Genomic DNA, 16,352 nt, shown 5'->3' with positions numbered 1-16,352 from the left:
TTTTCTCTAAACTTCTGCTTAAGTTTCTCTCCTTGTTCGATGTAATGTTGTACGTCAGTGCAATTCCGACGTATTCTTGCAAATTGGCCGCCAGGTGTACCCGAGAGCCAGATTGGATTGTGATGACTGTTGGTTAATATATAGCCATTAACATCTACTGGCTTCATGCATTTTTTGGGGTTTTTATTTTATGGCCTTTTATGAATATTTCTAGATCTAAGAATTCTATTCTATTCATGCTGTATTTCATAGTAAATGTCAAGTTGTACGTGTTGATGTTCATTGTGGCCAAGAAATCTTTGAGGGAATTTTCCTCCCCTCTCCATATTATTATGATGTTTTCAATGCAGCGTTTGTATAGCACCAGACCTGTCCAGAGGGTGCCAACCTGCCCAATGGCCTCCTCCCCCCACATGCTCATGAGGAGGTTGGCATAACTCGGGGCGAACCTGGTGCCCATCGCCGTGCCTTGTATTTGCAGATAATGTTGTCCCTTATACCACACGTAGTTGCGTTCTAAAAGGAATTAGGCACTATCTATGATAAATTGGATTTGATCCTCCCTCATATGATTGTCCTGTTGCAGGAAGTGTCGTAGACCTTTTAGTCCCTGTTCATGTTTTATCACTGTATATATTGAGGTAACATCATAGGTCACCAGCCAAAAATAATTTTGCCATACTATTCTCTCTAATTCTAGGAGCACTTCTGTAGTATCTCAAAGGTATGAAAATTGTTGTTTAACATGGGGTTGAAGAAATTGATCCACATATCTCAACAAATTAGATGTAACTGATCCAATCCTGATATAATGGGTCGGCCTGGTGGTTTTAGTGGATCTTTTTGTATTTTCAGCAAGAAGTAAAATACTGAAATAATTGGATGAGGTGTATGTAAGCATTTATATTCTTCATTATTGAGTATGCCAGTTTCTAATTCTATTTGCAAGTGGTTAATTAGTTGTTGATGGTATTCATTTGTAGGATCCTTATTTAATGGTTGATATGTCGCTACATCACTCAGGATGTGCTCGGCCTCTATTTTATAGTCCTCCATGATCATAATTACCACCCTCCTCCCTTATCTGCGGGTTTGATAATTATTTGATTGTTATTTTTTAATTGTTGTAGGGATTCTATTTCTTGTTTGGTTAAGTTTTGTTTTTTTGTATTTTTTTAACCTGTGTATTTATTTTGTCTATATCATCTGTATCTAATTTTTCGAATGTCTGTATAAAATTCCCTTTTATATGTCCTGGATAAAATTTGGAAGGTGGTTTGAGGTCAGTAGGTAGGGAATCTCCCTGCTTATACATTTTCTTAGTCTGTGTAATAGGTGGTTGACTAATGAAAAATTTCTAAGGGTTAATTTTCGAATTTTGTAAATCTAGATAAGTATTCAATTTGTTTAACTGTTTATTTGGAGCAAACTTAATTCCCTTATTTAGTTATGAAGTCTGAGGTTATACATGATTACTGAGATTGAAAATCCCAATAGTCTTAAATTCTGTAGGATTCCTTATATCTTTAGTTTTTAGGGATCTCCTTTCTCCCCTACCTTCTCGTCTGACTGGTTTAGTTTGCTTTTCATTGAAATTAGTTCTCCTCCTACCTGAATGGGGGTCATGATCAGCCCAGGTGTTGTGGCTGTCTCTAAAAAAAACATCTTTGTCTGTGTTTAATGTGGCCACTAGGTCTATCTCCAAGACATCACTATGTGTTGTGAATACCTTGGTATCGTTATCATCAGCTCTTCTTGCGAGTGAAGTGTGGGCATTATTATCTGGTGTTTTACTGATTACATGATCTCTGGTGTCTAACAATTGTGATATTCTCATATCAATTCAGCCTTGTTCAAAGGATCGAATCACCAATTGTTCATAGAGTGGGTCTGTCTCTAGACTGGATTCATCAATTTCATAAGTAGAAAAGGATTGATCGGCGGTGAAAGATAGATCATCACTGTTATTGCTCCACCCAAGGGGGAGCGGTGACCGTAGGAAAGCCAATAGGGAAGATAGCCATACTACTGAGGACAATTGGGAAGATTGGTATACACAAAACCGACTAACTTCAAGCTCAACTAGAATGTCGGGATGGATGATCACTGCATGCCACACATCAGAACTTCAGAGGAGATCTGACAGATCTAAATCATTTTTTAACACCTAACTGTAAGTGGTTACTATATTTTCTACAGCAAGTCTTAGGATGGTTTACCCTAATTCGTGACTATTTGATTTATTTACTTATACAAGGGGAGATAATCATCTGACAACAAGATCTGACACTATCTATCAGGTTACTACGGTGCTACAGACAACATGCAGAATTATGGACTAACTTTATTGGACTCTCTATGGTGATTTGTGCTTCTAGGTAATAGATGTGCATTTTATACACACTCCTTTACTTATACACCATTGACTTGATATTACACTTCATTACTGATACTAGAGGGTTTCTTATTATTAAATCAGTACAGGGATTGAGCACTATCACTTTGTTTCTGTTTTGTTATAGTAGGGCCCTTATGATTAGCTGCTCTCTCTGCCTAATACAGCCTTTTCTGCGTGAGTGGATGTTATATTATTCCCACAAATATTTTTAATTTTATTACTGTGCAAACTTGCTTTAATACTTGCATGGCAAAAGAGTTAGCGTAATTATAGATCAGCAAAAAAAATCATCAAGTTATGGAATTTGCTGGATTTTGCAATAATATATGGATTAGCAAACTGTTAACTTTACAGGTAAAACTACATTTCCTTTGGATTAGTTTGTAGAAATGGTCTCTATGATTTTGTCCCGCGCTCGGTATATCCCATATTGCATATTGTACCAGCTGCTACAATATGGGATATACCGAGCGTGGGCTTGTTTTTCTCTGATTTTGTTTCAAAACATTGTCATAGCAGCTGTCCATCAAGCCTATTTAAGGCACATTTGGGTGTGGCTCACAAGCCAGCCCTTGCTAGATGTAAACCCCTATACCCGGGAGGTGAGTGCATCTGTTTTTACCTGCATTTTATTGGTGTTTAAAGCATATAGGTCAATGAAGGACCTGCATATAATAAGGTACCCTTGACGCTGGGATGCAGGCTTAAATGTTTTGATCAAAATATGAACTAATACCTCATGTTTTCATTTTGCTAGATACACACAGATATACAGTGTAAAGGATAAGCGCTGATATGGATGTATATGAGTAAGCACTATATCATTTACCACAAGCTCAGCTTCAATTTGGGGAAAAACATCCTGCAGTAAGCCCTGTACAGCAGGAACACGTGGCTCCATTCAAAAAGCAAATATTCTTCTGAACCAATAAATTACCACCATTGCGCTGAGAATCAAACAAATTTGCTGGTTCTATATAAATAAATGTACAATACATAAATAAATTAGTCAGAATATTGTTAGCTTTAAATGAGACAATGGCAGCACACAATTCATCCACATTGTTAATCGCATTACCCTCATCTGATATTATAATGTAAAGAGCTGTCATATGCACAAGACAAAACAGTGTGTTTTTATTGTTAGATGATAATGTGAAAGCTGTATCTACAGTTGGAACTAGCTTTAACTTCTTCAATCTCTGCATCAAACACATCTGCCAGAAATATGTAATTTACATGTATATATCCACAATTTGTCAGAAATTACTTTTACCTGTTTAAAGGCTTGATCAATGATGCATATTTTATGACTTCAACACATTTGAGGAACAGACAACAATCTTTGTCTGCCGCATCCAGACACCGTATTTCTCATTTCATGACAATGGACATGGTAACTGAAGTTAAGTATATCTTGTTATGTTAGTCTAGTCATTATCAATAAAAATTGTCCGCTGTGATAAAGGAGGTTCCAATGCACAAAGAGATTTAATAGCAAGATAGAACAAATAACAATTCAATAGAATAAGTACAGCCGATACATACACAAGCGCTCTGGATCCAGCATACAGTCATTCAATCCTGAAGTCTGTGGTCAAAATAGACTGTACGGTGGTCCCAGTGCCTGGATTATATACAGTTTGTGATGCATAAAAAAACAGTAGTGATGTCATGGCATGTTTCCATTGGTTCAGGATTCAGGACAGTATAATGCAGGTCATAGGTCGGTTCAAACAATGCCCTCCAAGGATGGGGGTCAACTCTACAACAGCTGCATACGTGTCTTCCCACTGAAATACTGGTTTAAGCTGGTCTATTAACATTACACACACAATATCATTCTGATCATTATTCCTCTATCATCCATAACATGAATACGCAAGGTGAGATTGCTTAGCCGATAGTAGCGGATGTTTGATGGTAAAAAGTGGATTAGAATGACATGATATATTTCCTATATCTTGAACCTTGGATAACAACAAAGTGGTTTTAACATTATTATATAAAACTATTAAACCTATTACGTTCGATTATAAAAGACTGTGTGTTGGAACTTTATTAAGGTGAACTATTTACAAATGAATGTGTGAGTGTAAGTGTATGCAGAAGTGTTTGCACATGTTATTGATAAATACACACTCCCACGACGTAGCGTGCTATTCGCATATTTTCTAAAAAAGCCAAGTAAATTGATGGCTGTTAATTTGAAACGACTTCATCCAATTATTAGACTTTCACAATCTCTACACTCAGTCGTAGCCAAATATTGGCACCCTTTTAAATTTTCCAAGTAACTCACAATAATTTCCTTTTACCATACGTTGAAACTAACAGTAGTATTTGGTTTCCACAATTATTACTCTGTTACTATTACAGAAAATAGAGCATCATAGGGGCCCCCCTGCCTAACATTCTCCTGGCGCCCCCAGAGCCTTAATCCAGCTCTGGCTATAGCGCCTTGGGCCTTAAGCTTCATTGCATATGGTGAAAACAGGAACGATTGCTGGAGATTAATTTGCAGCCTTGAGATTGTCCCTGCTTGGCTATAATCTTCTGCCTGGCCTCGTCAGACAATTCTCTGGCTTTCTTTCTTTTCTCTGTGCTCATTGTAGTAGATTCAACAACACAAAACAGAATTTTTCTCTACTCAAGCTTGTTAATGAGTGATTATTATATTCCAGGCACCCCCTACTCATCACAGGTGAGTTCAGTTCCACAGTGAAGGAGATCACCTGCTTGAAATCTAATTTTTTGCAGCTACTTCTAAATATTGCTCGGCCCATTTAAGGATTTCTGTGTGGAATAAACTACAACTTAGTACATTTTTCTGCTTTTTGTGTTTTATTCTACTGCTAAATACGTACATATGTGGATACCAAGATATTTTTTACATTTAAAAAATGTTATTGAAGAAATTACATATTATTTAATATAAACATGAAAGTGACACTTTATGGTCCGGGGGAATGTGGTAAGCCCTGTAAGCGCAGCAGAAGTTTGCCCGCCTGCTGCGACGAACCCCCATACATTCTGAGTACCCACTCTAAACGGAGCGGGTATCGGAACAGTGTGGGGGTATAAGGGATTAGTGCATGTGTTGGTGGCAGGGGGGAGGCTGGAAATCCCAGCACTGACCTTGGATACCCTTCACTGCTTCCCCATATACTCTCAACACTTACTTTGTCTTGGTGCATACTTTAAAACAAAAATATAGGAAGGTCTTTGTAAAGCAATTTATGTGAAACATGTTTAATAAACCTATGGTGTAAGAGTATGTGACATCGAGAATGGGAGCGATGTCCTTTTTTGGGAGGGTGACCCAGCATCCTGGGAGTTTGTCATTTAAGAGTTCCGAGTTTATAATTTTAGTTTAAACTTGGAGCAGTTTGCAAGATGTGAGGTTCCTGAGTGTTAGGACACCGCGGGTGACAACCAGTAAGCTTAGCGTGCGGTTGATCCTGACAAGTGTGAGAAACAGAATCTGAGAGCGTGGGTGCACGCTAAAGTGAGCTCTATGTGAGTTGATTACGAAGAACATACAGTAAGTGAGAAATATTACAGTAAAGACTAATGCCAGTAGAATTACCCATACTTTCTAGTGCAGGAGGAGAAAAGATGAGTAGAGACTGACAGTCCCATTAGGATTAAGTGTTAGTCTCACCCGACAAGCCTAATGAACAGTGGAACGAGAGAAGATTATTATACTGCAGAGTACAGTTGTGAACAAGTAATATATACTGCAATGTGAAAAAGAGATTGATCTATAACTGGGCGTTGGACCTATTGGCATTGTCTGATGGGTATCAAGGAGGTCACATTACCAGATCACGCATCCATGTAAATGAGGGTTACATAGTAGAAAGGTAACATTGAAATAATGGCAAAAAGACGTCCCCTTTATTTGCTACATTAGTAACTTTAGAGGGGAAAAAAGGAAAAATTTCAATGAATAATGAATAAAAAAATAGCAGTAGTTCGATCTGATTTTTTTATTTTATATTACAATCCATGTGCATTTAAGCCATTGTCAAAATCAGGGTCAATGATTGTGCAAAGCATCTGATCAGTTGTAAAATTAAATTTAACTGTTTAGTGAACATCAAAGCAGGTGCAGTTGATCATTAAATCAAGCTGGGTGTATGAACTTTGTTTCAAAAGGGGGTAATTACAACAATCCTTCCCACAGCAGTGTGACAGGAGCCTCATGTCACTACTGTTTGTTGACTCTTCCCCTTTCACTATCTAACTATCAGTCTGTGACTTCATGTTGTTTGCATTCCCCTCCTCTATCTGAGTTATGCTCCTTTCCAAGATTCATATACAATACAATTAACGATACAGTCAACCTTGAAACAATTGTGGATAATTACAGCATAAATCATTAAAGAGCATAATATTAATACGGTTGTCATTCCTTGTCATTCATGCAACAATTCTTAAAGAATAATTTTCAACACAATGCTTACAGCAAGAACCAGAGAGAAAGAGCTGTGTTGGATGAAATCACTGTCATTTTTGCATGTAATGTCCAAAGAGTATTCATTATTATAAATAGTTGCAGTCTGGCTTCCCAGGTTGCATACGGAAGGAGTTGCACAACCACGATATTCTTCATTAAGATTTAGTCCTGAAAGATAGTATACTTTTAATAACAGTCAGTAGAGTGTATTTTATCAGTGCAAAATATTTCCCTCCCTATTAAAATTGATTCAGTGTCCCAGGTGATGTCATAGCTCTGGTAGCTACCAGGAAAAAAACACTTTGCTGGGGTAGTGTTAAAAACTTACCTGCTCCTGTGCTGCTGATTCCTCTGCCCCTGTGTACAGCTCAGCCTTTCCTTGTTCAGGCAGTCACATGATTGGGGCTGGGAGGTGACATATACAATCTGCAGAGTATATAAAGCTCACTCTGACACTGCAGTTGTGTCAGAGCAAACAAGTTACCACTTAGCGTTGGCTCTCCCTGTGTACCCTTGTGCTGCTTCCTGGTGTTTCCCTGTGTAGGACCTTTTGGCTTGTTAGACCTCTGCTTCTGGACATCCACTCTGCTGTCTGTGCTCTTGTGTATCCAACCGGGCTATCCATACTGACTACTCCACGATCAGAGCTCCTGTGTATCTGACCCAATGACTCTCCTGTGTGCGGTGCTTCTTCAGTGTATCCGACCACTGATTACGGCTTAGGAATCTTCTGTGTGTGCTGTACCACTTCAGCTAACTAATCCTGCATTGCTTTGCTGTACTACACTACCGCTACAGAGACTGCTCTCCCAGGTTCAGCCTGATCTCTTACCAACCGTCTATCACCTATCATGTCAGTGGGCTAACCTACGTCAGTGGGTTTTTGTGACAATGCGCTCCTACTTCTGCACAAGTTTTACACAGAGCACAACAACAAATCTTCATCATCACCAGTTATTTATATAGCGCCACTAATTCCGCAGCGCTGCACAGTGAACTCACTCACATTAGTCCCTGGCCCATTTTAGCTTACATTCTAAATTCCCTAACATATACAGACTGAGAGAGAGAGACCAAGGTAAATTTAATAACAGCCAATTAACCTACTAGTATGTTTTTGGATTGTGGGAGGAAACCAGAACATTCAGGGGAAACCCACACAAACACGGGGAGAACATACAAACTCCACACAGATAAGGCTTTGGTCGAGAATCAAACTCATGACCCCAGTGCTGTGAGGCAGAAGTGCTAACCACTGAGCCACCGTACTGCCCTATACAACGCATATAGATCGGCAAGGAAAACTGCAACATATGTGTGGGTGCAAAAGTTTGCCCCAGCTGTGAGAAAGAGTTGAGCAAATGAATGGTGTGCCTTGCAGAGTGGGTATTGAACACGTACTTTCATGCTAACGTAAATAATTTAGACAAAATTAGGTTTAACTGAGCAGTATTTTAGGAGAAACAGGTACAACTTTGGTTTAGGCTAAAGGGAGTGGCCCTAAATTGGTAGGAGGTTGGACTTGAACCAACCTTGGTCATGTTGTTTTACAATTTGTTTGCTTTAGCCGCTCTCCCAGAGAACTAGGTTTAGAATGCTCTTGTGAGGCAATTTCCAGAGCCCTTGAAATTCAAGCACACTCTGACATGTTTTTTGGGGACAAGTTGCAGATGTGAAGAAAAACTGGGGGAGATTATGCAGTTCATAAATAATTATGTATATTTACTGTTCAACCAGCACTGCAATACATGTATATTTACCTTTAGACGTAATTGTGGTGCATTTAGTCTCGTCTCCAGTGCACTCTTTTATATAATTGTCATCACAATGGGTTGTATAAAATAATGAAACACACATGGGGCAGGTCACTCCATTTTTCTCAGTCCTCCTGGTTGGTACTAAATATTAAAAACACAGACAGTGAGTTTCCATATTGTAGTGAGAGAATGATCAGATGAAGTAAATAAAAACGACTCATGCCAATTCACTGACAATTGATAGGAGGAACGATAATATGGACTTGTATCTGTAAACCTGTGACGTCACATCACATGATGTCAGGATTTGATGAGATCAGACCCCAATGACTGCTAACCTCTAAACCCCTATGGATCAGTCTCTATAACTGCTAGAGTATACATGGCCATAAGTCTGCATGAAGAATTCAGGATTTACAGAATGCACAGTGTCTACCATTCATGGGTTAAAAACAGTTCATAGATGACTACAATGTGCATAGGAAGAAATGACAACAGGCCTCAAACCAGGTCTGATCTGCAGATATCTAACTTGAATTGATAATGACTAGACTGTCCCAAATACTGATTATGAATTGTTTCAGAATATAGCAATTAATAAAGAGGAGCTACATGACCTCTGATGCAACAGAATTTTTTTCAACCCTTGTCACCTCCCGAATCATGCCCTATCTCCTCAGATTAAAATGTACACTGGCTGTTTAATAATATTGAAAAAGCAATCAAACAGGTTTTTTTTATGTTAGTTAAAAACTCAGTATACTCTGGGTGATAGCACTACCTTTCCTAAAGTGTGTTGCTGTTTCAATTATTGATCATTAGGACCCACAAGGACTTTCCATGGTATCCCAGTTGCTCAGTCTGACATTGAACAAAACAGAATTGTGCCATTTGTGGAAATGAACAAATTTTCCTATCACTCCATGAAGTTCTGGGGACATTTCCAGGGATATCTTATCATTAGAAGCCCATTAATACTAGAGATGTTCACTGATCCCCGTGTTTTGGTTTTGGTTCTTTATTTTTTGCAAAAATTGCTAAAATATGCTAAAATCACATAATTTTGCTCTTATTTTGTTTCTACATTATTATTAACCTCAATAACACTAATTTCCAGTCATTTTAAGCCAATTTTTGAACACTTCACAGGTCACAATACTATTTTCATACACTTTCAGACAAAGACTGCAGCGTCCTGGCTGGATGCTAAGCAACAGAGCAATGGCACAAACACACGGCAGTTCATAGCACATCTAGGAAACATTGCCACACAGCAATGGCAGAAAAGAAAAGTGGTGCAAGATGGAGTTGTACTTGGGCCCTTCCACCCACCCTTATGTGAGATATTGAAAAGGAGATATACATTCTAACAAAGCAAGCACTCCAGCGACAAGGAGTGCCACTTTTGGGGCTAAAGTGCTTGGTTTGTTTGGTCCCCCACAAAACAAGCTACCAATAGCTTAGCTGCCTTAAGCCCAACAGTGCTGTCAATGAACTCTACATTATTAAACCATGTCTGCTCATGCTGCGTCTTTAATCTCCTTTTTCTCTCTGGATACCTCCCTCTCATCCCTGAAGAACTGCCAAACGTATGTAGACACAGGAATGGATATTACAACTGGAGGGGCATTAGATCTTCTGCAGACAGACTGTGACACTGCCACCTCTCCTATTTCTGTGCAAGCTATGGCACAGTACAATGTGACTGGAGACTTTTAAGAACACTGCCAGCCCAATTATTTCTCTTTCCGCACTGAACACTGCTACCTCTCCTGTTTCTGGGTGAGCTATGGCACAGTAGAATGCCACTGGAGAATTTTAAGAACACTGTCAACCCTTCTCTCTAACTTTAATGACGCTGCCCAACTGCACTGGAGACTGACAAAAACCCTGCTATCCCTTCTGTGTCTCTCTGTGAAATGGCGCCGGATCTCCGTGGAGGACGGTACTTATAGATTCAAAAATTTGCGAGATCCGAAAATGCAACAATGACATTTTGCCTTGTTTTCAGTTTCGTGGGCGCGCAAAGGTACCGGATCTCTGAAGTTCGGTTGGGCTCGGTTTTCGGGAAACCGAGCCAGAGCCTCTCTAATTAATATATCTGGGGCAGGCCTTCAGGTACTCCTTATCCACTATGAGAATGGATGAATAGTCCCATGGCAGTGTTAAGAAAAAATTTGAAAAGTCACAAACAATTCAATTCCAGTCTTTAATGATTTCTTTCATTTTTCAAGTGTAATACTGCCACCTATTGAGGATTTCTGTTTTTGTTTCATCATTTCTGTCAATGGTGATCATTGACAGATAGGTTTCCAAAGATCTAAACTCAATAAAGCTCATTCGTGAACCACAAAGAATGAGCCTGATTTCCTTGTTCATTTGGGCAAGTGCACCTATTGTTTTACTAACACATTTCAAGGTATTTGCCCACTTCCAGGAAACCTGCTAGTAAAATGAATCAGCACCTACACTGGTGGTTTGTGGCTTCCTTTTTATTCACTTAAAAGTTTAAGTTTTTCACCTAAAATGCTACTTTATTTAGCCTCATACATGGCTTAAATTAATCACATGATTGAGGGGTTATGGATACTGCCTTGATAACTTGTCTCACTTTTGTGAGTTGAATGCTTTTGTCGCATCAACATGCACCTAGAAATGCTCCTCTCAGCAGCATGACACTGCATGGCGCAAATTGTGTCTTATTAAAATAAGAGATGAGGCGGCACCACACTCCAACAGCCTTAAACCTTAAGTCTGGAACTTATTGGACAAAGAGGGCAAAAACAGAGAATGAGCTCAGGTAAGAGGAACTGAACTCGTATAACCTGTCATCCAACCCCCTTAGTGGAAAGTAGCCATCACTAGTCATCGGAAAGGTTTCCTTCTTGAACAAAGGCCCACATAGCACTGCTGAGGCATAGCATACATCACATAAGAAAACATTTTTTTTTTGTATTAAGCCAGGGGTTGAAAAAAGCAACAAATGGCCACCAGTCAACTAAACATATGTACAAGGTATGCCTATTAAATAACGAGACTGATTAAATAACTCACCTTTATTTATTGGTATTACAAATTTAATGTTTGTCCCCTTCAATATACTCCCCATTTGCACTAATACATCGCTGTAGTCTTGTTTTCCACTGGTGGAAGGCATGGAGCAAATCAATTTCTGTCGCTTGTTCCAACATATCTGCCGTTTTCTTCTTTACAGCATCAGCTGACTCAAAATGTGTCCCTTTAAGTTCTGATTTAACTTTTGGGAAAACATAATCGCAAGTTGCTAAAATCAGGCGAATATGGAGGATGTTCAAGTGTATTAATGTGTTTGTCGGTCAAAAACTGCTTCATAGAAAGTGCTGTGTGAGCAGCGCATTGTCCTGGTTGAGAAAGAAACAATTTTTCCACAGTTGCGGCCGTTTCATCTAACGCATTTTCAAAACTTCCTTATAATAATGCTGATTAACTGCGGTGCCTTCTGGAATCCATTCTTCCAAAATTACGTCTTTGATATCGAAAAAAGCAATGAGCATTGCTTTGAATTTTGACTTATTTTGACAAGCTTTATTCATTCTTGGTGATGACGGTGTTTTCCAGTGCATTGATTGTCTTTTGGTTTCAGGATTGTACTGGAAGATTCAGGTCTCATCTCAAGTGATTACTTTATGAAACAGGTTTGGATCTGTGTCAAGTTGCTGCAGAATGTCAACACAACATTCCTTGCGACGTTCTTTTTGCTCTGGTGTGAGAACCCTTGGGACCATCTTTGCACAAACTTTCGTCATGTTAAGATCCTAACGCAAAAGTTTCCATACGGTGTCTTTGTCAATGTTCAGCTATCATTCGAACACTGAGTCGGCGGTCTTTCGAACAACCTGACTGATTTCTTCTACATTTTTTTCGGTTCTTGAAGTGCAAGGTCGTCCATGGCGTTCATCATCTTCAACATTCTCACGTTCCTCGCTAAATCTTTTGTGCCACTCACACACGCACGAGACAGGCAGTCATTCCCATAGGACGTAGTAAGCATTTAACAACATTCTGTTGGTGTTTTGCGCAATTTTACTAAAAAAATTCAAATTGACGCGTTGTTCAACTTTTAAACTTAGCATTTTTTCGGCACTCTACAGAAAACACAACCAAACTAAATGGCGACTCACAATCAACTGAACGTCATTGAGTGTTGCAGCTTGTCATGCAGGTTCAAGGTTACTACGTATACAGGTATAACCAGATCTGACTGCTTTGATTACTAGGTGGAATCACAGTCTCATTATTTAGTAGACATACCTCGTATACAGTATGTGAAATGAGAAAGGCAGGATTCAGTTATTAACATTTACTTCAGGCGATAGACTTAAGACGTTAGTTCAGATAGTTGACTTAGTGAGTTCAGTTGTCATTGCTGTAACTATCCCTGTTCCTTCTTTTGTATCTCTGAGGCTTCTTTGGTGGCAGAAGCTTCCTGCGGACATGGGGAACAAGTCTGCTGGCTCTGTTACCAGCAGTGAGGATTATGGTAAAGATTTCAGGACTCAGAGCTGACAGATAACTACAAAGGGTCCATGCCCTAAGAAAGCAAAATACTCCTCCAGAACTAGAACCAGGAGAGAAAGAAGGTTCAGTTAAGATAAATGGTGAAGCACCGACTGCCTTAAGATTCCTACAATGACTAATTCATGTTTCATGTCCACAACTTCTACTATCTCTTCTCATTTCAACTGTTGTTGTAATGCAATGTGTCAGCCGCTTTACAACTAAAGGATGGCAATTATAATAATTGGTAAGAAGCAGTAAATATTACATCACTTACATGTAGGTGTAGACGGTAAACAGTTATTTGTATAACAACAAGAAGCTGTAGCCCTCAATGTTACCGAATCCAAGGTTACACTCCCGGATATTCCACAGGCTAAATTCTGCTTTCCACATGATCGAGCAAACATCCTAAATCCATCTGCAAATGATATTAAAGGAAAGGAAAAGAAAGCATGAAGTCTAGGCATAGAAGTAATTAGCAATCCAAGGTCCTCAGGCACATCCACTTAGTATCTTCTTTTGAACGTACATCCAGTGGTATAGCTACCAGATCAGCCTTGCCACACTCTATAACATGCGCTGCCATCGCTGGAAACCTACTGGCTGTCCTTGACACTTGGGAATTTTAGTGCTAGGGCCATGAACTGGCATTAGTCATTGCACATAGCATCCATACCAGATGCTGGGTGTCCCGTGCAGGACATAGGGGTGTTTCACATTATAGTATATCTGGAGCCCACTGTGTAGTGATGTTACCACATTGCAATAATGTATGAATGTGAAATACGCTTTTCTCCTAATTTTTTATGTGAGATGTGAAGGACATGCTTGGATTCTGGTCCCAAAATATTTGCCCCTGCTTACACATCTGCACACTTATATAACTGAATGCAAACATACAGTATATGCACATACATCTCATTACTGAAGAAATAACTGTGCAGGTTTGTCAACTACTAAACAGGTTTATTTTCATTGCTATGTATGCACCCATAACTAGAGGTCACTGTTGTTTCCTCTAAGCCAAGTGATTTGGATATGAGTGTTTATAATTCAACCTGCTAAAAAAAAAAATTGAGTCGATTGTGGATGTAATCTTTAGGATAGTGTCCGCATTAAAAAAAATCTTTTAACTATTTCTTTCCCAGATTGCTGAGCTTGGAGGAGATATTGTGAAAGTAACTATCTTATTATGCAACACTAAATTAACCATTGCAAGAAAGCAGGATCTCCCCTCTTTTACAACCTAATGTCATGAAATGTTTCATTCAAATTGGCCTTTTTTAATTTCGTATTGTATTTTGTATTGTAACATTATTTGTCCAGGAACAAATTTACTCCTTTTTTTGCTGTGCTCCTAACTCAGCATCAGGCCCTTCGTTTAAAGTTCCCTTAAATGTCTATTAAAGCAATTGAAACCTAACATGTCATAGGTCAGGCTTGCTGTCTTCTATATACCATACAATAACTGCCTTGAATAGATTGATGGATTCAATTATAGCACCATGATCGGCTATACCACTGCAGGATTGAAGGGATAGATTGTTTGGGGGATTTTGATATTTTTAACCTATGTGAATAATTTGTTTAGGTTATAACTAAAATAAATTCTGGCTGTGACATAAGTATCACACTACAGGGTGGGGCTATTGAACCTTACATATTTAAATTGGTAGATATTATTGGACTAAATATCTAAAATGGGATACATGTGCAACATATATGAGTTATTATTCTGAGAGCATACACAATGCACAAGATACAAATAGCCACTTACACAATACTTCAGACACACATTCAAGTCATTGTGCTCAATACACCAGATAGAAACAGCCTTTTGCTAACGAACTACACCACAACAATTATTCATTTTGACACATAATATAAGGGACATAACATACTATATTCAGCGAGTAAAGATATACAAGCATCTTCATCCGATTGGCACTGTCTTGTGGGTCCTGTGCAAGAGTTTACATTGTCTCCCACACAATCGTAACAGGACAAAGAATAACCTACAAGAAAAAAAATATTAATTTCAGAGTCTTTTCACAATTGGCTTTTATTTAAAATCTCTATATGCTTCAACACACAAAAATCCCGATTGGAAAATCAGGACAACTTAGTCTGCAGCGGATGCTTATTTTCTGTAATGCTATGCCATTCTGGTGATAGGCTTCTCCACTATTAACAAATACATACAATACATATAAACATTGCATTTGGGATTTCATCTATAATAATTCTAAAAGCAGTTTGACTTATTTTAAAGAATAAATTTGTTATTCCAAAAGAAGTGAAGTTGTTTGAAATTGTAGTTGTCATGTACCAGACATTAGTGTTGTCTGAAGCCCACAAATTTCTGTTCATAGCGATTTAACCAGATTGCAACCCAAAAATCTACTTGCTTAAATTTTGGGTTTACTGGGTTCCAGATTTGGTTTTCCCTCCCTCCACCTATCAGCCAACACTATGATTGACAGCTAGTTAGGGAGTCTGATAGTTAAAATGTAGATTTTATTTATCATTATCAAGAAGAATCGCCAGTTTGGCTGGAAGCCAGTGAAGATTCCAGTCGTCCTCACTTGCATGTCCTGTCCAAAACAACCTCCATGACGTTCTGGTGTCCCAGCTATTTGGTTATCCAGAAGTTGATAAATTAGTTATTTTGAAGCTTATGGTGTCTAAGTTGAAGCTACGTTTAGATGTACAAGATTTGAAAACACTAAATGTTGCTGCTGCTGTGTTTGTGCTTATGCACACACATCAAAAACTTTCACTATGTTCGGTTTTCCTGTCTGTGGACAGGACAGCCGTATAGTTCAGTGGCGGAACTACCATTGGTGCACAGGGGCCCATGGGTATAATGGGGCGCGTTGTACAAGGAACTAGTGAGCTGTGGGACCTGGTTCCTTTCTCCCCACTTCCCTGCACCGGGGCCCACAGATCGCTGGTTCTGTCGCTGATACAGTTGTAACTATGAAAACATCAACATTGCATTATTGAAAAACCTGTACATAGTGGAATATCTGTTTGATTGCAATATATGTTTTTAATGCAGTGTACAGCTTGATGTAGTACCTCTGGCAAGTGTAGATGACCAATGTAATTTTGTTTATAAAGTGTGGTCGTACTACTTTTGTCATCTTCATTTATTTTTATTTTCTGATCTATCAGAAGTTTTGCCATTACTTTT

General features: G+C 38.8%; 1 long non-coding RNA gene across 1 annotated transcript; it reads right to left on the bottom strand.

The window, feature by feature from the left end:
- Window positions 1-6,434: 6,434 nt before the first annotated feature.
- LOC142107361 (uncharacterized) lies at window positions 6,435-15,163 on the bottom strand. The gene is made up of 4 exons (XR_012679951.1): window positions 15,058-15,163; window positions 13,431-13,574; window positions 8,621-8,758; window positions 6,435-7,028 (listed from the first exon to the last, which is right to left on the bottom strand). It is a non-coding gene; the product is annotated as an uncharacterized LOC142107361 (long non-coding RNA).
- Window positions 15,164-16,352: the final 1,189 nt, after the last annotated feature.

This window comes from Mixophyes fleayi, chromosome 11 (genome assembly GCF_038048845.1).
Source record: "Mixophyes fleayi isolate aMixFle1 chromosome 11, aMixFle1.hap1, whole genome shotgun sequence".
Classification (NCBI taxonomy): domain Eukaryota; kingdom Metazoa; phylum Chordata; class Amphibia; order Anura; family Limnodynastidae; genus Mixophyes; species Mixophyes fleayi.
The sequence above is the reverse complement of the archived record's forward strand: the minus strand, read 5'-3'. Positions and strand labels throughout refer to the sequence as shown.